This window comes from Miscanthus floridulus, chromosome 2 (assembly GCF_019320115.1).
Source record: "Miscanthus floridulus cultivar M001 chromosome 2, ASM1932011v1, whole genome shotgun sequence".
Classification (NCBI taxonomy): Eukaryota; Viridiplantae; Streptophyta; class Magnoliopsida; order Poales; family Poaceae; genus Miscanthus; species Miscanthus floridulus.
In genome coordinates this window covers 53887658-53911464 of record NC_089581.1, presented here as the reverse complement: position 1 = coordinate 53911464, position 23807 = coordinate 53887658, and the positions used below count along the sequence as shown (strand labels likewise).

Sequence of the window (23807 nt, the reverse complement as noted above, 5' to 3'; positions counted from 1 at the left end):
GAGAGGAGCAAAGGGTGCTCTAACTACATAAGGTGCTCTACGGGCTACGGCAAGCCCCACGAGCGTGGAATGCCAAGCTTGACACCACGCTCAGCGAGCTTGGGTTCATGAGGTGCGCAACCGAGCACGCGCTCTACACGTGGCGATGAGGGAAGGAGGAGCTCGTCATCGGTGTGTGTAAGGAAAATGGACCCTAGGTCCATTTACTTTGGATTTTGATGTTTGATGAACAACACAACCAAGTTGGACTAATGAATTTGCAAGTGATTGTTTTGTAGTTCAATAGGGTGCAAGATGTGACTTGGACGAAGGCAACGTGATGATCCGATGATCAACACCTTAAGCAAGACCTTAGGAGCATGAGAGAAGACCCAAGATATCAAGCAAAGTCCAAGCATGAAGATAGGAACCAAGTTGCACATAAGATCATGAAGAAATGAGCTCACAGAGGTGACCGGACGCTAGACCGGACGCTGGAGGAAAGTGATTGGACACTCTAATCAGTGACTCAACTACAGTAGGCGTAAGCAGCAGCGACCGGATGCTGAACAAGCAAAATGATCAGACACACCCGATGGCACTATTCATCAGTCCTGCAACACATTCAGCATTGACCGGACGCTGGTGGCAAACTGACTGGACGCAGGACAGCAGCGTCCGATCAAGTACAGAGAGGTTCTAGAGCGGCGAAAATGCGACCAGACGCGTCCGGTGGCATGTGACCGGATGCTGGCAGTGTCCGATTAGTTAATCGTACCTCTAACGGTCGGGACGACTAGACGCGTCCGGTCAAGATGTGATCAGCGTCCGGTCAGTAGCTGAAAAGCAGGATTTCATTCCCCAACGGCTACTTTCTCAGTAGGGCTTATAAATACAACCCCAACCGACCAAAATGAGTAGTATGGGAGCTGAGGAAACATATCAAGGTTGTTGATACACCATTTTAGTGATCTCTACTTGCATAGTGCTTAGTGTTTTATTAGGTGATTAGCGTAGGTGCTTTGCGAAGTGACTTAGGTTGATTAGACCACCGCTTATGCGCTTGCTCTAGGTTTAGGCCTAGTGTTTAGTGAGGTTTGCATACCTCTTACCACTCGGTGCTTGCGTGCACCATTGTTGTACATTGGATGGGCTTGTAGTCTTATGAGATCACACCAACCGTGTTTATGGTGTGGCCGCCACCATGTATCAGAGGGAACAAGGCCCATGGCATTTTGGTTAGAAGCTTGATAGTGAAGACGGCGGGGAGCATCTGGAAGAGGCTTGCCGGAAGGCATGTCGGAGACCAACTTGCGTGTGGGGAAGGCCCGAGGCTATCCACAGAGTTACCCGACCGGGAGCTTGGCCCTTGTGAGGGGCTCCAACAAGGACTAGGGGGAAGCTTGCACGTTTCTCGATACCTCGGTAAAAATACCGGAGTCATCGATGGGAGTTTGCATATCTCTACTTTGCTCTTTAGCTTCTGCATTTACATTGATTGTATTACTCCTTTTGTGGTAGAGATAGCAATACACTAGCAAAACCATAGTTGCACATTTAGATAGTTTATCTTTTGCATAGGTTTTGATAGGATTAGAAAAAGAGGCCAAAGTTTAGAGTTAGATTTTTAAGTTGCCTAATTCACCCCCCTCTTAGGTGTCACGGTCCCCTTCAGCGTGTATGTGGATGACTTGATCGTCACCGACGCGCATGCGGAGAACATCGACAGCTTCAAGCGCGAGATGGCGGCTTGTTTTCGAATGGGCGATCTCGGCACGCTCTCCTACTACCTCGGCATCGAGGTGAGACTGGGGAAGGAGGTGTTCATGCTAGGTCAGAGCGCGTACGCCTCGAAGCTATTAGAGCGAGCGACATGGTTGAGTGCAAGCCGTGTGTAACTCTGATGGAAGAGCGGCTGAAGGTGACAAAGGCCAGTACCACGGTGAAGGTGGATGCAACACTCTACCAGAGCATCATTAGCGGTCTGCACTACCTAGTCCACACGAGGCCGGACATTGTGTTCGCTGTGGGCTACATCAGTCGCTTCATGGAGGATCCCAGAGAGGATCACTGGGCTGCGGTGAAGCGGCTACTACGCTACGTCAAGGGGACGGTGGATCAAGGGATCATCTTCCCCAAGACCGACGGGAGTAGACTATAGCTCACTGTGTTCAGCGATGCAGACATGGCGGGGGATATCGACGGACGGCGGAGCACCTCTGGCATGCTCGTCTTCCTCGGGTCGGCTCCAATCTCATGGCTATCGCTGAAATAGAAGGTGGTGATGCTATCTACATGCGAGGCAGAGTATGTAGCGGCGGCCACAGCGGCGTGCCAAGTTATGTGGCTGCGCCAGCTATTGGGTGAGCTAACCGATGCGGAAGCTCATCCACCAGCTCTGATGGTGGACAACCAGTCCGCCGTCGCCCTCGCGAAGAATCTGGATCTCCGTAACCGGAGCAAGCACATCGACGTGAAGTTCCACTTCATCAGGGACTGTGTTGATGGAGGCCAGATCGTCATTGAGTTCGTCGAAACTAGTCAGCAACTCGCGGACGTCCTCACCAAGCCGCTCGGCCGTCTTCGACTCACGGAGCTGAAGATGATGATCGGTATGGAGGGGGTACAAGGGTAGCAGCAGGATTAGGGGAAGAATTGTTAGATAATCCTCTCTGCATCCCTTGTGTGAATGCATAGCAGGGAAAGGCAGTGCTGAAAATAGTTCCCTGTTGTGGCACTATAGCAGCTGTAGGGGCAGACGCCGAACGGCTCACCTGTCGCACTGTAGCCACAACAGGAGTAGGCGCCAGAGTTAGCCCTGCTGTGTTATCTAGTCACTGTTGCAGCAGGGCAGCTGTACTAAATGGGTAGAGTTATATATATAGTTTGCCACTACAATTCAACAAAGAGAGTTCAGATTTGCCATCTCCTATACAGGGCTCCGACCAACACTGGTGTCTCTGTTGTGTGTGTATGCTCTGTTCTCCCTCACTTCTTCTACCTCTAGCCATAGTGTGTGGTCGGACAGCGTCTATCGTGGTCGGCCGTGCTCGGCAAGACTGGTAAGTGGTCGACTCACCTGAGCCGGTAATCCTGTAGGCTAACAACCATTCATGCCCTTTTATTTTGATGCATTGAGAATAATTCAGGATGCTATGATTCGCTGGCGGAGGATGTCAGGTTACAATGCTTTATGGGTTCCTAGAATGGACCATGCTGGCATAGCTACACAGGTATTTCTTTTTTTGAAGGAAGCTACATAGGTATTTCTGTTTACTGTCATCTGATAAGTTCAACACATAAAACATACTCCACCCGTTCCAATTTGATAGTGCATTCTTTTGGACTTGCATATTTCAATATATTTTTTCTAAACCCTTTTTCAAAGTTAGAGAAATTTAACTTAGGACCAAGCTAAAGTGGTCTACAAGTAGTTGGGATACAACTATGTGTTTCTTCCACATGAGAAATTATGTGTTATTGCAATACCACCTGTGGTTGATATTTCTCTTCTTTACAGTATGGGAGTGGGCTGATTATCTCTTTGTCAATTAAATATATATGGCGCGCCAAATCGGCAGCCTCCCAGAGTGTCCACGTACGTTCTATTTATTTGGTGCGTTAGATAGAAATTTCATACGCTTAGATGAAGCGCGTCACAACTGGTATTCCTCCGTGCATTCGACAGGTAGATAGATCAACCAACTGAACGCATTAAATGAAGTACGACTTCCTGCTAATTGTACCCAGCATGCAAATGGACGGTGGCGCATAGCAGGGAACGGTGGATTCTTGACATGCATGATCAGGTGCCTAACTAGCATGGTGGTCGGCACTCATGCGAGTACGTGTGCGTGCATGCTGCTGGGGCCTTGTTTGCTTTGTAGAGCTGGGGGCCTTCCTCCATGCATTCGGCAGTGGATAGATGAAGCAAGTGTCTCTGGTGATTGTACGCGGTACGCAAATAGACGGTGGCGCGTAGCAGGGGATGATGGATTGTCGGCATGCATGGCCAGGTGCCTAATTACCATGGTGGTTCGGCGCATGCATGCGATGCTGTTGGGGCTAGGAACATTAGTACGGCTCCCATCCCGTCCCCATCTCTAGTTCTCATCCCATCCCCATCTCCTTTTCTCAGTCGCACAGGCAACCGAACCCACCGCCTCCAACCCTAGCCAGATGAGCTCCACCTCACCGCCAGCACTGGTCCCTCCCCCGCCGGCCTTCCCCTCCTCTGCTCCTCCCTCCTTCCCCCTACAACCCTAGCCCCGACGAGCTCCATGACCCTGTCACCGTCGTAGTCACCCTCCTCGTCGTCGCCTCCTGCCACGGCCTCTTCGACCTCCCCTGCATCGGTCTCCCCCTCCCCGACACCTCGCCCTGGTGCAGCCCCGTGGCAGGGGAGCATAGTAGGCGGCAGGACTAGCGCCGCCCCAGCTTTGCGGCGCGACCGCACGGACACGCACAGGCGGTTGCCGCCTCCCGTGCGACCTCCGCCGTTCGCTCAGCGCGGCACCGTGGCACCACCACCAGACCGCGACCCCGCCTGCGCCCTCCGACGGTCGTGCGGTGTGGCACCGCTTCACCACTCTCACCTGGCTATGCATCGCTCCAGCCCCGCGGCCCCGCCCTAGCCGTAGGAAAATCCGCCGGTTCCCGCGCAACCCGCCAGAGCGCCCCGACGCAGTAGCACCGCCGCTGGCCCGCGACCCTGCCAGAACACAAACCCGCCTATGCCCTCCGACAGCCGCGCTGGAGCACCGACTTGGCTGTCCTCAGTCCTCCCACGACCCCCACCAGACCGTGCAGCGCGGCATAGCGCCTCCGCCGCGACATGGTCCACCAACAGTGGACACCATGGTGCTTATCTCTCTTTGATCCCATCTTCTACTAACGAATGCCTCACTCATGGATGCTTTACACCGCATGCTCAATGATTTGCCTGTACAATAATGTTTGTTGCTAACCAAATAACCATGCTCAGCTTTCTGCATGAATAGAGATGCAGAGGCACATATCTACATCTGACAAGGCGTCCTATATATTAAAAGAAGCAAACAAGAAGCACTGAAAGGTACCCTTGCTCAAAAGTTAATTCAATTTTCCAAGCAATAGTTTTTCCAGCTACAAATGCCTATCTGGATCAAACTCATTATATGGGACAGTAAGCCCTTCATGTTAGTCTGTATGCAGTGATTATCAGATCCACTGGACGAGTTGGCTTACCGAGTTTACATTACGTGTTACAATGAATGGATAGTATCCAACACTGGGCAATACAGTTTCTCTCTCTTTTTACAATATATTTGCTGTTGATTAACTTAGCAGCTGTTACACATGCATCAAGAGTAGGCCACTGAATTTTGTGGTCAATTTCTTCCTATTCCAGGGAACTTGCAGGTATGTAGGTTGATGTACAGCCTTCCATTTGAACCTACATGGTGTTAGTTCAGCATCAATTGCACCAGGTAAGTATTCGTTTCCTCCTTAATGAAAGGTGTGCAGTTTGTTTGCCAAATCTCTGCTAATTAGCTCTCAGGTTTGTTTGGCGTAACGAAAACGTTCGCCTATAGTTCGTTACTATCTGTGGTTACATTTAGGCGACAATGTTTCCCTGTCTGATAGAAAATTTGTCATTTTTAGTACCCAATGTTGTTATTCTTTGCAAGATCACATATTGGGAATCTCTACATGTTGCTCCCCAAATTATGTTTTACACTCCTTCGTAATTTCTTTGCAATTCATTGCACTTGCCTGACCGCCATCCTCCCTAAGTTTATATCTGATGTTTAGTCTCATTTCGCATGACTCCAGAATTTGACTCCAACATATACTGTCTATAAATGTTGTGTACAAAACTGTCTCATTTCGCATTATCCGGAAAACAAAATTAATATGTTTAAATGACACCAAACATTTTACGATCTCTGAAAACTACTGTATGTTCAAATGAGACTAAACAACATATGATCTCACCTATCTCAGTGAACCCAAGATCCAGCGCGCCGCCCTACCCCACGCGCTTTGTAGCTGGTATGTCTTACCATACGCTGAAACCTCACGTACACTGCTGCTGGTGTGCTCTATGCCAAATTAAGATGAATTTTGAGAGCTTCCTTCTTGGGTTCTACTTTGTGATGTTTTCTCCAACTCCTTTGTCATGTTCAGCATCTGTGTTTATTTGTTCGGGATTCGACTGATATTCCTTTGTTAGTTCATTATATTGTTGTTCGATTCAATGTTTCTGTCTGCCTTATTCAAGTTGACAGCACCGCAAAACCATGTAAACATACATTTCAGGATGAATGCCTGCAAAATGTTCAGGTCAAAGTGTGTTTCTGTGCACTTAATGAACTTCTGTGGATTTTGTTGTTTGAGGGAATTTGTGGATTTCGTCTTATATGCTTGCCTGCTGTTGTATTCGGGTCCTGAATTTTTAGTGTTATTTTTAACAGATGAATTGTCATACCAAAGGATGAGGCACAGCATTGCGATCCCAGATACCACAACACAGGTTTGGATGTCTGATATTAAACAATGAACCACATTTGCTAATTTCGTTTCCTATTTTCTACCATTCGCTCCTATTTTTTGAGAATGTATATGCATGAATCGATTAAGATGTTCAGTATATACGTGATCTTTGTTCTACTGTGTTAGCCTCAACCCTTCACTTCATACCCTATATGTATCTAGCGTCTTCAAAAATGCATATGGCCATAGTACAGGGTGCTCAGAGGAGCAGCCTGAATGTTCCTCATAGTATTCCTGTACCAAACATTAACTTCTACTCTGTTGCTTTGTTCCTTTCTTCAGTGTTGTCCGCACAACTGAGTACTCCTTTTCAATTGACTTGCAGGTGCTCAGGTGGCTGGTGCTCAGGTGCCTTGCTAACCTGCAGATTTCATACATTGTACGGCTCAAGCACAGGGAAAATGCCCTAAAAAAGGATCAGCACATTAGGCCTCCTTAATGTACCATTTAAAATCACTTCATAATTGATGCAGATACATTGTTCATGCAGAGATCAAAATCATTGTCGCTCATATATAATCATATGATATCCTATATATCTAGGTCCATCGTGCTCTTCGAGGCCACGGCAAGGCATGCCGACCCGCAGCCGGCGGTCGTGTGGGCGTCGTCGTCGTCGGTGTACGGGCTCAACACCGCGGCGCCTTTCTCCAAGGACCACCGCACGGGCCGCCCTACGTCGCTATACGCGGCCACCAAGAAGGCCGGTGAGGCCATCGCGCATGCGTACAACCACATCTACGGGCTCTCCATCACTGCCCTACGATTCTTCATGGTCTATGGGCCGTGGGGACACCCCGACATGGCCTACTTTTCATTCGCTCGTAGCATCATCGCCGATGAGCCTATCACGCTGTTCCTCACCGCCGACGGCGCCGACGCGCGCCATGACTTCACCTACATTGATGACTTTCGTTAGGGGCTGCCTCAGCGCACTCGACAAGGCCGACAAGAGCACGGGCTCCAAGTCCGGCAAGAAGCGTGGGCCCGTGTCGCTCCGCGTGTACAACCTTGGGAACACCTCGCCGGTGGCCGTCACCCGCATGGTCGCCATCCTCGAGAAGCTCTTCGGCAAGAAGGCGCACAAGCGCGTCGTCACGATGCTCGACCAATGGCGACGTGCCGTTCACGCACGCCAATGTCAGCCATGCCACGCGTGACTTCGGCTACCGCCCCGCCACCTCGCTCGAGGTTGGCCTCCGCCATTTCGTCGACTGGTTCGTGCAGTACTACAAGGTCGACGTCAGGGGCGGCGACAATGTCCTCGCCGGCAAGACCGCAAGAGGAAATCCATGCCCATGTCCGCAGCATCGTGACACGCCGCGCGTGCCGCCACGGCATGTTCCCCGGCCCAGCCATCCACCACCAAGTGTGCATTCGATTGTCCTTGGAGGCTAGCTAGCTAGCAGTGTCCTGTAACTTTGCAAGGTGCTTATTGTTTAAGGCTTGCTGCTTTTGCTTCTTCATGATGCTACCATAGTAGTGCTTAGTGCCATGGAAAAGGATCCATAGATAAACTAAGCTTAACTGCTTAAGGAAAAAAGGGAATGTCTACCCACCGCTCGGGTGATCTAGGTGCGTGTGACACCCGAGTGCTGGTGGCACATAAAACACCGATTGACAGGGGAACAAAAAATCAAGTGTTTTTAATCCATCCAACACTCGATTCTCATCATCATTGCATCCAGATTAAACGGATCAAAATAATTATCCAAATAATATAAAAATATTAAACAAAAAAAGAAAATAGCCAGATTATTTGTATGGAAGACAAATTGGAAAATTTTAAAGGGAAACCAATTGAAACATACAAAAAAATAAAAGAAGGCCAAAAAATGATTAGATAACTGTTCAAGTAATTCTTACCATTCTCATTTACGAATAATTAATTTAAACCAATTGAATACAAAATTTACACCCCAAACAGAAATAGTAAAGTATGATCCAAATAGATGTAATCCGCTACAAATAGTTATGCATGCATAGGTTCATGCAGCGGGCGAGGTGATTGATGGCAACGGGTGACCCTGGTCTGGTCTACCACACCACAGCACGCCATGCATGCACCTACAATTGGTCGGTGCAGAGGCGGACCAGACCATGCACCTCGGGGCGACGCGCGTGAGACTCCGAAGCACGTGTCGTGCACAGGCACGGGCGGCTGTCTGTGCTGGATCGGTTTTGGATCGTACCCGTAAAAAATTGAGTGTTCACTGCTCGAGAAACACTCGAGTACGGTATAGTTTTACTGAAAAAGGTAAAAAAGATGTGTGTATCAGGGTGTGGTATAGATAGACAACAGAACAAAGCAAAGGGAGCCATGTCTGAATAGAGGTCACTGGCATCCTCATGGTTCAGATAATTCTGCTCAAATTATTACTATTTTTTGGGTCAGATACTATAGTATCTCATTCTTGTTCGCTGTGAGTCTGTGAGCTTTATACGACTCATGCCTGGAACTCAAAGATGTTGTGCTTGATGTAAATCCAAGAAGTTGCAGGCTGCTAGAGCGGCATTGTTTAGGTTTTGGTGGTGGACTTGATGCATGCAGCTTCTACATCTTCCCCACACATATATATAGTTAGAGATACGAAGGCATGCCGTCTAGGCGGCCTCCCAGGGTGTCCACATATGTTCCATTTAGTTGGTGCATAAGGAGCCGACGCGGCGCGCCACGATGGCACAGCTACTCTCACATCCGCTCGTTGCGCGGTGCGACGTGGAAGCGTCAAGACGCGCGTTGTGGGAGATCATCGTGGACACTCAGTAGACTGTAGTCGGTTAAGGAGAAGCAGTTGGTCTGTGTAACATGATTATTGATATTAACTGTGTCTCCTTGCTGATTTGACTGTATTTCACAGTTCTGAGTTCAATTAGAGATATGAAGGCACGCCGAATAGGTGGCCTCCCAGAGATATGAAGGCATGCCGAATAGGTGGCCTCCTAGGGTGTCAACGTACGTTCTATTTAGTTGGTGCGTTAGATAGAAATTCTATGACTCAGATGAAGCGCGTCACAACCGATCTTCCTCTATGTATTCGGCAGTGGATAGATGAAGCAGGTGGACGCATTCAATGAAGTATGGCTTCCCTGGTGATTGTACGCGGCACACAAATGGACGACGGCGCGTAGCAGGGGACAGTGGATTCTCGGCATGCATGGCTGGTGCCTAATTAGCATGGTGGTCGGCACGCATGCGAGTACACGTGCGTGCATGCTGCTGGGGCTTTGCTTGCTTTGCATGCATGCATGAGCTATCTGTTTGTGTGTGCGGGTGCACTGGTGACACTGCTGACATTTATGTTGGTTTGTGATGCATGAGCTATCATCTGCATGCAGAAGTTACCACGGGTATTTACATCATTGTGCCTTATCCTTTTACATTTAAATATTCATGCATACACGGGTCCCTCCCTAAGCTATAAATGTAGGCTCCCCTTTACATACAGAAAGTTTGCTATGGACGGTAAGAATTTACAGGACATGTAATGCCTTCTCCTTTTACGTAGAGGAACTTACTGCCACCAAATTTTTATATGAAAGGAAGCAACCCCAGCTGAGACCATAGCAAGGACCTCTTTAACTGCCTACAGATTTACCATGAATATGTGCACCGTAGCAGCAACCCCAGGTGAGACCATAGCAAGGGCCTCTTTGCCTGTAGAAAATTTACCGATTAGCAGGGATTTACATCACATGTGGTTAAAAATTTACGGGTGGCTCAAGACAATGTGGTAAACTTTCCTGCATGCACGAGTGTTCCCTAGACTATTTAAAAATTGTATGTGTTCTTGCCATTCAGATTTACCATGAACATGTGCACCGTAGCTACCTAATAGTGCCTCTTAAATATTTTGTTGGAGGTAAAATAGTACTTCTTTTACACCATGCATGCTAAGCTTCATGTGCCTTCGGTTAAAAAAATTCACACGCACAGCATAGGCGAGAGTAGGTGGGTCCATCTAGTGATTGGCCTCCTTGCTATCAGTGCATGAAGAACAGCTCCCTCTTCGAGGAACATGCATCGGCATTTGTACTCACACAACAATATGATTGATGCCACCATAGTAGGAATCAGGATACCAAAGATGGTCATGGTGAGCTCATCTTCATCTAAGCACATCTTGAGACTGTCAGCTTCTTGCTTCTGACAATGTACTCCGGCTACTGCTTGATGTTTTCTTCGATAGTCTCCAGCTTGTAGCACTTATCTCAGGCTTTTTCTAAAAATGTTGAAATAGGTTGGCATTTGAATAGGGGCTTATGCGGGTGATTGGTGTTGAGTGTGGAGTGTATTGCTGTGGAGGGGGAGCCGGGAGGGCTTTTCATAGGCGATTGACGGCGGGTTTAGAGGGTGGGTGCGCGCCATTATTGTCGAGCACTGAGCAACATCGGGGCCTGAGGGAATCAGGTTTGTAGGGGACAGCAGCGCCAGCATCGGGCCAATGGAGGTGACATCACGAGCGGTGTCGTGGGGCGGTGGTGCGACGTGCGAGTGGGTGGCGATGCAGAAGAGACAGCGGCGTGACGCTGAGAGGACTGGCACCAGTGTGCGGGAAAAGGAGCATGGGTGAGTGGCCACTGGCGGTGCGTGCGGCTTTAATTTCCACGTGGTCTGCTGTGCACTTTGCTGGTTGCATAGGTGTGGAGTAAATGTAGCTAACTCGAGCGCACCCAAGCAACCGGGAAGTGCAGGCGGCGTGGAAGGGAAACACTAGCGGGTCACGAGGTGGGGAGAGCGTCGGCCATGGTGCGCTCCCTACGCGAGCTTGAGTAGAGGGAGGAAAAAGGAGGGGAGAGGGGTTCGCTTGACGAGGAGGTGTGCGAGCGGCCGTGCCCAAAAAGAAGAAAAGGGAGGGGTCCGGTACGGGGGCGAGGGCGAGAGTCGAGAGCCGACAAGGTGCGGGAAAAGGAGAGAAAACGAACTGTGCGAGTGAACAAGGCGAGTGCGGCATAGCCAAACGAGAGCTGAAAGCAAGTGGGTCCCAGTATCGACAGCGTCCGCAGGTGTCGATGCGTGCGTAGCGCGGTCAAACCGGACATTGGGATTGGGACATGGCATCAATTTAAGCGTTTCAATCACTCCAGACTACTCGAATACTAACTTTTTCTTGTTGCTCTTCTCTCTCTTTAGAAACCGTATTAACTCAGTTCCTTAGAAAAAGCACTACTTCATCAACCCGTTGTGGATTTTCCGTTAGAACACAAGGATATTTTTCAAAAGAGAATATTTTGTTGCGAGAGCGATACGGTGGTGTAACTTGGCAAAGGTGCCTGGTTAACCACCTCTATACCAGCGCATGCCGAGCAGCCTCGCCATGTGGTAGCTTGTTCCACAGGGGCCCTCGGTTTCATCGCGGCACCATAAGCATTTAACCAGGCAACTTTACCAACTTACACGCAATGAAAGCAGTGGGGTCACTGACCACGGAATCAGGGGAGGATTGTAGGGGAAGATTCAGACAACAAGGGTTCCTTTCACGGCAAGGGCACTAGAAATCAAATCCCACAATGGATTTAATTTTTAAGGAAATCCAAGTGTTCTGCTGGGACACCCACAATTAGTTGATACATGTTCTCTGTCATCCAATCATAGCTGGTCTGCTTGCATCTAAATGGTTGCTTTTCTTGTGACCTGCTTGATTTTTGCCTCGAGAACCCTAAGTAAGTCTAACGAGGTCTAAGGGAAAAGTTAGCCTTGGGTAGTAGGGAGTGCTTAGAAAAGCCTGAGTGGATGTCAAGTCCCAAACACTGTGCCCAGCTCGAGCACACTACGCACGTCGGGTCGCTGTCACCGCGTGCCCCGCGGACATCGTCGGTGTCGGGCCCATTAGCACCCTGTCCTCGCATGGCCACGACATCATGCCGCACTTGCCGTCATCGTGCACTATGCGCTTCTACTTTTCTCGGCCTCCGGTCCGCTCTTGATACTCGCCCTCATCCCCGTACCAGACCCCCTCCCTTCTTTCTTCCTTTGGGGACAAGGCCGCCCGCACGCCTCCCTCGTCGAGCGAACCCTCTCTCCTCTCCTTTATTCCCCTCCTTCCGCTCGCTTGCGCAGGAAGCACGCCATGGCCGGCTATATCCCCACAGCGTGAACCAGCAGTGTATCCCATCCATGCCGTCTCCACTTCTGGTGCGCTGCGCTCCATCTCCGTTCGCCACTATAAGATGCCCTTGGTCCTTGCTCTTCTTCATCCTCGTCCCTCTCGAATCTGAAGTAGAGCTACGAGATCTAGTCGTCATTGTGGAACTAGGTTCGTCTGACAGAGGTGATGGTGTAATCTGAGAAGAAGTGATCTGGTTTTCTAAGAAGTTCAAGTCTACCGTTGGTTAGTTTGGTCTTAGGGTTCACGATGTTTGACTTCTCAGTCTCTTGTTACTGGATCTGTTGGTCATACGCCATGTTTTGGATAATCATTATCTTGTTGTTTCTCCATTGCCCTCGTCTATCCCGATATCTGGAGTAAGCCTTGGTTGTACTAGGTTGCTCTTAACCATGTAACTTTAAATCCCGGTGTAATTTAGTGTTCGATGCCGTGTAATCTTTCGTGTGATTCTAGATTTACGAAATGTGTTGTAGTTTCGCCTAAGGGGAGTGGATCCTAATTCACTCTTTTGTAAACCCTCGCGTTAGGAGACATACTTGTATTATAGTTCTTGCTCTTTCCACCTATAATGTAATCCTAGCCAATGTTGTGCTTCGAATCTAAGTGTGTTAGTTGCTTGAGCCCAACTCCATCAAATACTTCTTTCCACTAACATGTCATTGATTTGTTGGCCTACAATAGGCACCATGTAATGACAACCAACATCTATGTTCGTTTACAACATTGTAATGAAAAAAAAGCCATGTTACCTTTCCTTCCCATATTTACCCGTTTAATGTACCAAATAGACCAACCTTTCGTACCAACGCGATGAGAAAACATATTAGACATATGAGCTACCTATACCAAACACATCACCCGCAGCGAAGCGCGGGCAGCAGTGGCTAGTATTCTATGGTAGCTTGCATCAGCTAAATTATTGTTTTGCCATTAGGTGGTGGTCGAGAAAAACTCATGCGTGAGAGGAATCTATCAAGGCATGATGTAGGACGTGAGAATTTTTTATCTAAGGTAAGTGCTTGGTTCCTTAAGTATAACCTATTCGACCTCACTAGTCACAATGGAATCTAATGTTCAAGGTGTATTGCCACATTGATAAGCATTGTTTAAACACTTAAGTAGGGATTTAGTGCCAAAATATGTTTTCCATTTCATGTCAGTGTGAACTGATGTCCATACTGCAACGAAAATTTGCATATGTCAATCTACCATCCGACACAGAAAATTTTAAAACTTTGTAGTGGCATTATATGCATTGCTGAGTTAACTTAATTACCTGTTAAAAAGTTAGATACCATCCATATTATAAGTTGCTGGTTCATTCTTATATTTCCTTATTCCCTTTTCTGAATTGTTTGTTTCACAGGTCCTCAAATGGAAAGAGCAGTAAGGTGGTACCATACTGAAACAGCTTCGCTTGCTTGGGGCCTCACTTGATTGGTCACGTGGGGTATTCCTTTTTGTTTTCCTCGTTGGTTTAGCTTGGAAAAACTCTACATTTATGTATGGAATACTATTTTGTTTTGTTTCAACTCTCAAATTTCTTTGCAATCTATGTTCAGTGTTTTTCAATGGATGAGCAGAGATCAAAAGCTGTGACCGAGGCTATAAGGATGGCCTAATTTATAGGTTAGTTTTCCATAATCTTGAAAGTTCTGTAATCTGTATGTGGTAATGTGGTATCTTTGGTTCTACATCGACAAAGTGTGTGTATTTTTTCTATATTACAATCGAGTATGTGTTATGTTGGAATTTTCCCATCTTGATTGATATATGTCGGATTACCCTGATCCCTGATGCAGGGCTCATCGTCTTGTGAACTGGGATTGTGCACTTCGAACAGCAATTTCTGATATTGAGGTATATGAGACTTCCACATTTCCAACAGAACGGACAGTTTGATTGCTTGCATAACTGCAGCACCCACATGTTCCAGTATAATATAATAATGGTATCCATTATCTATTTCAGGTTGACCATAAGGATCTTACAGGAAAGACTTTGTTAGAGGTTCCTGGTTATAGATCTCCAGTGCAGTTTGGTGTTTTGATATGTTTTGCCTATCCTCTAGAAGAAGGTATTGGTGAAATTATAGTTGCAACAACGCGGATAGAAACAATGCTTGGCGATACTGCCATCGCTGTTCATCCAAGGATGAAAGATATAAGCATTTACATGGAAAATATGCCCTGCACCCTTTCAATGGCCGAAAACTCAAAATTATTTGCGATGCAGAGTTAGTGGATCCTAATTTTGGTACTGGCGCTGTCAAGGTTGGTGTGTTCATAGTGGTGATTTGGATACCTTGATTTTGATTTTTCCTATTTGGTCTATTTACATATTGCTATAAGTATCCACTCTTTTTATATATATTGTGGTTTACTGCTATCCTGCAAATTACACCAGCTCATGATCCCAATGACTTCAAGGTTGGGGAACGGCATAACATTGAGTTCATTAACATTTTCACAGATGATGGGAACATAAATGAAATGGGAGGCCCACAATTTTCAGGGATGCCACGTTTTGTTGCTCGTACTGCTGTTATTGATGCATTGAAGGATAAGGTGTTGCTAGATGATTTATTTTTGCTGCTATTCATAATTAATTCTTTTTCTACCTCAATCTGTAGTCGAGAAATTCAATATGGTTTGCTAGAATTTATTTTTATTTAAGTTTCTTAACCATCTTAGAGTGTATACCCAGAATTCACGATTCAGTTGAATCAAATAGGGGGAAAAAATATAGTTGAATACTGTTTGATTGTTGTACCAATAATATATAGAGTAATTGTGCACATAATTTGATTTTCTTGAACCTGAAGCTTAGCAATTGTTTTTTTTAACGCAATGGCAGGAGCTCTGCCTTTCAATTAAGATAGGGAAAGAAAGTTTATGTACAAGCAAAGACAAACGAGATTAAGGTTTCATCCCCCCACCCCCCATACACATGTGAGCTAAACATGCTCAAGAGCTCTCTTCCTTTGGTGTATGCCTTCCTTTATCTTTGCAGCTACCTGCGGCCCCGTTTGCATCAAGTTCTCAAAAATTCTTCTATTTCTCTCTTTCCATATATTTCAGAAGGTGTAGATTACTACCCCGTTAAGCCGCCTCCGCTCAGATCTTGGCACTTTCGCTGTCGCGTCTTCCCACCATGACTTGATATGGGTGGGATCTACCTGGAGCTGCTGTTGCAGTTGAGTGAAGTTTTCCCATGATAGGATTTGACCCCAAACCGCTTTAGCAAAAGGGCAACACAGGCATAAGTGGAGGCTTGTTTCTAAGGGACCGTTGCACAGGACACATTGTTGTTGGTGCGGCCACCCTCTCTTTTGTAGGTTATGTGCCGTTAGAATTTTATCTTGCACTAAGATCTAGGCGAAGATCTTGCATCTGTTCTCCACATGCGCTTCCCAAATCAAGTCCGTATGGAAGTGGAGCAGCGAACCTCTGAATTGGATTTTGTAGGCTGAGCGGGTGGAGTAATTCCCATCATTGGTCCAACGCCAGGTGATGGTGTCCTGGACGCCTTGCTGTAGGTGCACATCATGTATTCGTATCCAGAGGGATACAAACTCCTCTATGTGGGTAGTCGAGGTGATTTTCCTTCCTAGCTTATGCATCCAATTGTTGTTCCGTAGCTCTTTTTGCATCGTTTGGTTTGTCCTTGAGACTAGCCGGAACAAGTTCGGGGCTAGATACTTAGGAGCCTATCCATCGAGCTAGCTGTGGTGCCAAAACTTAGTCTTTGCACCATCCCCCAAAGATATAATGATTGAGGAGTTGAAGAGGAGGCGGTCATCATCAGAACATGGGAGCTCCGAGCCGCTCCAAGGCTTGGAATCGTCCACCCATTCTTGCCAAAGCCATCGCAACCGGAGAGCTCGTCCAAATCTCTCCAGGTCAGGGACGCCTAAACCGCCAAGGTCTTTTGGTCTGGTAACTGTCTGCCAGTTAACTAGGCAGTGCCTGCCATTTGCATTCTCCTCCCCCTTCCACAAGAAAGATCTCCTGATTTTGTCGATCTTCTTCTTTGCCCAAGCGGCGAGAGGAAACACTGTCAGGTGGTAGGTTGGCATGGAGGAGAGGATAGAGGTTACAAGAGTGAGGCGTCCCGCTCTGTTTAGCCATTTTCCTTTCCATTTGGGTAGCATGTGCCCAATTTGGTCAATGAGAGGTTGCACATGGATCCTTTGCATTGATTTAATGTGTAGTTGGAGCCCCAAATATTTGCATGGGAAGCCCCCTCTAGTACCGGTGAAAGGTGACAGTACTTGGTCTAGGCCGACATTCGCACAACCGATTGGATGCACAGAGCTCTTCTGTAGATTAATATGGAGTCCTGAGAATGTGCCAAAAGCCTGCAGGATGGTTTTGACCGCTTCTACATCGTCTTTTGTGGGAGTGATGAAAATGGCGGCATCATCTGCATACATTGATGTTCTCCATTTAGCCGCCATGATTGGTAAGGGGGTGAGTATCCCCTGTTGAGTTGCTAGGTCAAGCAGACGTTGAAGCGGGTCCATAGCTAGGATGAATAGCATCGGTGAAAGCGGATCCCCCTGGCAGATGCCTCTGGCATGGCTAAAGGTGGCCCCCTGTCGCCCATTGAGCATGGGTGTCGAGAAGGATGTACGTAGGAGGATAGAGATTCATTCACGCCATCATTGTCCGAATCCCAGAGCCTGCATCGTCTCAAGCAAGTACCCCCAATGTACCGTATCGAAGGCTTTGTGGATGTCTAATTTCATGAACAAAGCTGGAACCTTTTGCTTGTGTAGTCTTTTGACCGCGCTCTGGACGTACAGAAAATTATCATGGATGCTTCTCTTTTTTATAAATGCGCTCTGGTAGTTGGAGACGAGGGAGTTGAGTCGGGGGGCAAGTCTGTTAGCTAACACTTTGGAGAAGATCTTTGCAATGCCATGGACTAGGCTGATGGGTCTAAAGTTAGTAACTCTTGTTGCATCCGTCTTTTTGGGTAGAAGGATAATGGAAGCCGAGTTTAGCCATTGGAAACCCTGGGCATTCAATGTGAATAAGCTATTCATGGCTGCCATAACATCATCTTTAATGGTTTCCCAACAAGATTGGAAGAAGGCGCCCGTGAAGCCATCCGGTCCCGGCGTTTTGTCGGAAGGCATGGAATATACAGTGGTTTTTATCTCATCCTGGGAGAAAGGCACCTCCAGATCGAAAAGATCATGTTGATTGTAGCCTAGGGCTTGCCAGTTGATTGTGGAATCTCTCGGCGCCGCGGAGCCAATGTGGTTTCTAAAATAATCATGTATGACCTTTTCTTTTATCTTGATGGGCCACCGTGATTCCCCCATCCGTATATAGACAATGTATGTAATTCTTTCTCCGCCATGCATTGGCTCTACTATGGAAGAATTTTGTGTTAGCATCTCCACTTCGGATGTAAGTTAGCCTCGATCTCTGCCTGATTCTTGATTTTTCAATAGCGGCGAGCCCAGTGCTACAGGATTTGAGGCGGCGACATAGGTGAAGCTCCATGGCAGTGAGCACCCTATGCTCTTGGGCTGCTTCTAATTGTAGCAATACTTCGTTCACGATGGCGAGCTGTATCCTCGTATCCCCTATCTTGTCTTTCTTCCAACGCTTGATCGCTTTTGCCACACGCGCCATTTTGATATGCAAGCGTTTCATAGGAATAGCCGAGGCGACCGGCCTATTCCAAGAATTATGGACGAGGTCTTGAAATCCTTCCATCTTAGTCCAGTAATTTTCGAAGCGGAAGGACGTGCTGTGATGGTGTTCAAGCTCTCCCTGGAGTAGCAGAGGGGTATGGTCTGACATGAGCGATGGGAGGGAGTGTAAGAAACACGCAGGGAAAAACAGATCCCACTCGGTGGTACATAGTAGTCTGTCAATTCTGGTGAGCGTCAGGTTGTCCTGTTGATTGCTCCAAGTGAAGCGGCACCCATTTAGCTTGATTTCTTTGAGCCTCAAATGATCGATCGTCGCTCTAAATGCCCCCATGAGGCGCCGGTTTAGGTTGGAGTTGTTTTTGTCTTCCGCCTGGTAGATGAGATTGAAATCTCCCAGGATGAGCCATCTATTGTGGACCAGCGGTGGAATTGAAGCTTAGCCGCCTCTCCCTGCGGGCCGTATACCACTGTGATTTGCCACCTTGTTTCATCGGCCCTCATGTTGATCTGCGCGGTTATGGTATTTGAGGTAAGTACAATGTCGGAGAGGTCGAAGAAGTCTTCATTCACCGCAAGGAGGATGCCTCCTCGAGTCTGTTCCGCCGGTAGCATCTTATAGGAGTTTACAAATTTCGACAAAGAGTAAACTTAATTGTTAAATGGGTGCACCAGTACTTGAATGTTGCTTGTTACCAACATGTTTTATTTCTTCAATTGGCTTTATCTTTTCCACTCCTTGTTTGACAAAATATTTTCCACTCCAGCTATAATATTTAGTAGTGTAACTCCATTAAAGCTTTTGACCTGCCTCAGTTTTTTTCTGTTCGCTGTGGGAAAAAACCTGTTTATTAATACTATATGACATCTGTTTGAAGATTACTGATATTTGTTTTCCAATTTTTATTGAAACTTTTGCCTGTTTGTTCATCTTGCTGTTATTATCCATCTTTTCCTGTATTTTATTGCTATTGTAATTGCAAAATTGTAAACAGTTTGCACTTGTCATTCAAGGATCTGTACCAAGGCACAAAGAATACCGTGACAAGCTTGAGTCTTTGTTCAAGATCTAAAGATGTTGTGGAGCCAATGATGAGGCCCCACTTGTCTGTTAGTTGTAACTCTATGGTAAAGGTAGCTCTTGATGCTGTCAAATCCAAAAAGATTGAGATCATGCCACCACAATATGAGCAAGACTGGTATAGGTAAACACTTTTTTTGCCTTCAGGCATGAATCCTTTTTTATGGTCAATTTATGCATCGTGTTCACCTCCTGGATTACAGAATTGATAGAACAATGATCAATACCACATACGTGATCGGTGTTGCAGATGGCTAGAAAACATACGTGATTGGTGTATTTCAAGACAACTTTGGTGGGGACACCGCATACCTGCTTGGTATGCGTAACACTAGAAGATGACAAAGAGAAAGATATGGGTAGTTATAGTGACCACTGGATTATTGCAAGGAATGAAAATGATGCAATCTTGGAGGCAAAGCAGAGGTATCCAGCAAAGAAATATCAGTTAGATCAAGATCCTGATGTATTGGACACATGGTTTTCATCGGGCCTCTTCCCAATAAGTGTACTTGGTTGGCCAGACGATAAACCTGATCTTAGTACTTTCTACCCTGGTTCTGTCCTTGAAACTGGATCGGATGTCCTATTCTTTTGGGTAGCACGGATGGTGATGATGGGAATGCAACTCGGCGGGGATGTTCCATTTCAGAACGTAAGTATTCTGACAAAACTGCAGTGCCAATCTTTTGTCAATTGCAGCCGTGCCAAATTCTTGCTCTGTCAATTCCACTTCCGTGTAGACTGTAGACCAGTGTAACAGCCTTTTACCATTGATCCTGGGGGTATGGACAAAACTTTAGGAACAAGGAGTCTTTGATAGGGCCTCTCCTTCCTCGTCATTGGCCCTTCATTTCTTCATAGATGACGCAAGGCTCTGGTGCTTGGCTAGAGGGACAAAGCTCCAGAAGCTGGTCATGGGTAGGGTAGAGGGGTTGGTTTGGGTAGAAGGCTGGTTGTGAGCCCACCCCCACCCCCCTGCTGAGGTCGCTGTTGTTTTTTGTTATCGGCGACTAGTCCTAGTTTTTTTTTTTGGTTTTGCAACCTTCTTCGGCATCCTACAGGACATTGAAGTGGTTGCTTTATATGGGGCTCTTTACAACAACCCCCCCTCCCCCCCCTAAAAGATGCGCAGCTCTCGTGTGCATTCTAGAAAAAATAATAATTTGTTAAAGGTTAGAAATCAATAATATTTAATAATTCACCCATGTCGGATGCTTGACCTATTTAACAGCCTGTTCGGTTGGCTGGTTCGTGAAGAAGTACTGCTGGCTGGTTTGTGTGAGAGAAAAATACTGTTCTGGCTAGAAATTTACGATCATTTACGACAAGCCACAGCCAAACGAACAGGCTGTAAACCTCCATCAATTTGGCCTGTTAGAGAACATTCTAACTAGCGTTAATCACTTTAAATCATTTCTTCCATGTAAATCCCTTGCACCAATTGATGTACTTCGGCACCATATGTCACAACATCTACTTGAAACTAGTGCAGTTTACATAATCACCTAAAATCTAACATGATTTCTGGGTCTAACTCAACTGCAATAGTTTTAGTTATGCTGAATGTGAAGAAAACCAATTCCCTAGTGACCATCAGAAACTCCATTTTAGGCGCATAGTAGAAACGATGCCTTACAAGTAGAAGATGAAACCTGTATTAATGACTGTCTTTTGTGTTTATTTATCAGGTTTACTTGCATCCCATTGTCCGTGATGCGCATGGCCGTAAAATGGCCAAGTCACTGGGAAATGTCATCGATCCCACTGATGTAATAAATGGCATATCGCTGGAAAATCTTGAGAAAAAGTTGGAAAATGGCAATCTGGATCCAAAAGAGTTAGAGAAGGCAAAAGATGGCCAGAGGAAGGATTTTCCTGACGGAATTCCAGAGTGTGGTACCGATGCCCTTCGCTTTGCGCTGATTTCCTATACTTCTCAGGTTATATGTAACTCCAATTCATTTTATTTTCTTTGTGTTGTCTTTGCCAAACTTCTTGTAGTAAAATATGTTGTATTGCAGTCTGACAAGATAAACCTGGATATCAAAAGGGTGCATGGGTATCGACAGTGGTGCAATAAGCTGTGGAATGCCATTCGTCTTGCAATGAACAAGCTTGGAGAGCAGTACAGGCCAACAGCAACTGTTGATGTGTGTTCTTTGCCACCAGTCTGCAAATGGATACTCTCAGTACTTAACAAGGCTATTGGCAAGACTGTGACATCATTAGAAGCATATAAATTCTCTGAGGCTACATCCTCTATATAGTCGTGGTGGCAGTACCAGCTTTGCGATGTATTTATTGAAGCAATAAAACCTTATTTCAATGAATCTGAAGAGTTTGAATCTGCAAGAAGTGCTTCTAGAGATACGCTATGGGTATGCTTGGAGATTGGTTTGCACCTGCTACATCCATTCATGCCTTACATAACTGAGGAGCTTTGGCAGCGTCTTCCTCAGCCTAAAGAGGCTTGGAGGAAAGATTCCATTATGATATTAGAATACCCCTCATTTGTACAGTAAGTTGCTACTTCTCCCAGAGTGCAGTACACACGGGCATTTCAAGTACAGGCGCAGGAGTTGCTTCAGCTCTTGGGGATTTTTCCCGGAGTGTTGCTACTGTGGCGTGGGAGTTTGGCGTGGTGGAAAAAAATATACTTGATACCCCCTACATTCCAAATTATAAGATGCTTTGCCTTTTCTAGATATGTCGCTTTTGCTATGCACTTAGATATACACTATGTTTAGATGCATAATAAAAACAAAACAGTATTGAAGTGAATGAATATACATATAGACACGAACAGAATTGACAAGGCATATCTACCCCAGTTTGAGAGATTGGATAACTCCACATCCTGCAATACAACTTTGTAACCCCTATTTCACTCCAGGAGACTTTTTTTATTGACAGAAATGGACAAATGATCATATTGAGAATGAAATGGAGATTGTGTTAGATACCGTGAACAAGCTACGATCACTTCGGCCATCTACAGATACATATGAAAGGGTTGTTTGTGTTAATGAAATGTGCTCTTTGTGTGAGCATTCTGCGAGGAATGATACGTATTGTTACTGTCATTTCAATAGATTATTCTGATTCATGATAATTAGTTCATTTGAATCTAATTCCACATTTCCTGTGTGCACCTGAACAGACGTCCTGCATTTGTGCTCTGCCGAAGCTTCGAGACTGTAGCAACCATTCAGCGCTACCATTCACAAATTACAACGCTTACATCTGTATCATCTCTGAAGGTTTGATGAATTATCCATTTTTATGCTTCCAATATTTATTTTACTAATCTGTCAAAGTTAACTGCACTGGAACAACATGGGCACTGATCCAAACGGTAATCTACCAGATCCTGACAGAGGATGATCTGCACCTCACTGTGCCACACATATCGTAAACAAGGATCTATCCGTGTATCTCCAGCTTCGGGGAGCTCTGAACACTGAAGCCGAGCGCGAGAAACTAAGGAGAAAGAGGGAGGATATCCAAAGGCAAGTGTGGTCACAATGTGTCTTCCTCTTCCCTGTTCAACCATCTCTGTATCGAACTAGTTTAGCAATTCCAGTGTGTATTCAGTGGTCTTTTTTTCTATAACCGAAATGCAGGCAACACAACACCTTGTCGCAGAAAATGAATGCTTCGGGCTACCGCAAGAAGGCTCCGCAGAGGAAGCAAGACGAGGATACGAGGAAACTCGCTGCTTTCTTGGGGGAACTCGAGATCATCGACGAGGTTGAGAGTAAGCTAGACGCAAACAACTAACGAAGTTAGATGATTGACACATGTCACACATCAGCCTTCTTTTCCGAACGAGCTATACGAATTGCTGACATAGATTTTGCATGTGTTTGGATGGATGATTTCGTGGAACTCTGACAAAGAAAGTACCTCCAATATGTAAATAGCTTGTCTTACGGCCCTGTAATTAATAACCTCTGTTATTCATTATTTTGCCAACGGACCTATGTGCCCATCATACTACCTCCGTTCGTAATAAGAGTCATTTTGGCCTTGTACAGTTAGTCAAAGACATCATATGCACTACGTCTTTTTTAAAACAATAGAAAATAATATGGAACGGAGACAGTACGTACTTGACTCGTCAATGTCGCTGTACGCGGAGCCCACCAACTCGCTCACAAAGGTGAATTATGAAAAGAGTAGTTTTGACCGGTCTAAGAGGTAGGAGGCATCATCACGGAGATGAAACACTTGCTAGATACTGAGTTCTTGTAAGATCAGTGTTTGTAATCGCGTCTGTAATGGAGTGGCTGATGCTTTAGCTGCTCATGGTTGTAAGTTTCCCGGTGGACATAAGGCCACTTGGGAGGGTGTACCTCATGAGATTGAGGCAATGGTCACCAGCGATTTAGCTGGGACGGATGAGTAATAGAAAGCACCTTGAATAAAAAAG

General features: G+C 46.3%; 2 pseudogenes; both read left to right on the top strand.

Annotated features, from left to right (window-relative positions):
* The first annotated feature begins 2380 nt into the window (after positions 1-2380).
* LOC136536553 (valine--tRNA ligase, mitochondrial 1-like) lies at positions 2381-23155 on the top strand (annotated as a pseudogene).
* Positions 5418-7911, top strand: LOC136513383 (UDP-glucuronate 4-epimerase 6-like; annotated as a pseudogene).
* Positions 23156-23807: the final 652 nt, after the last annotated feature.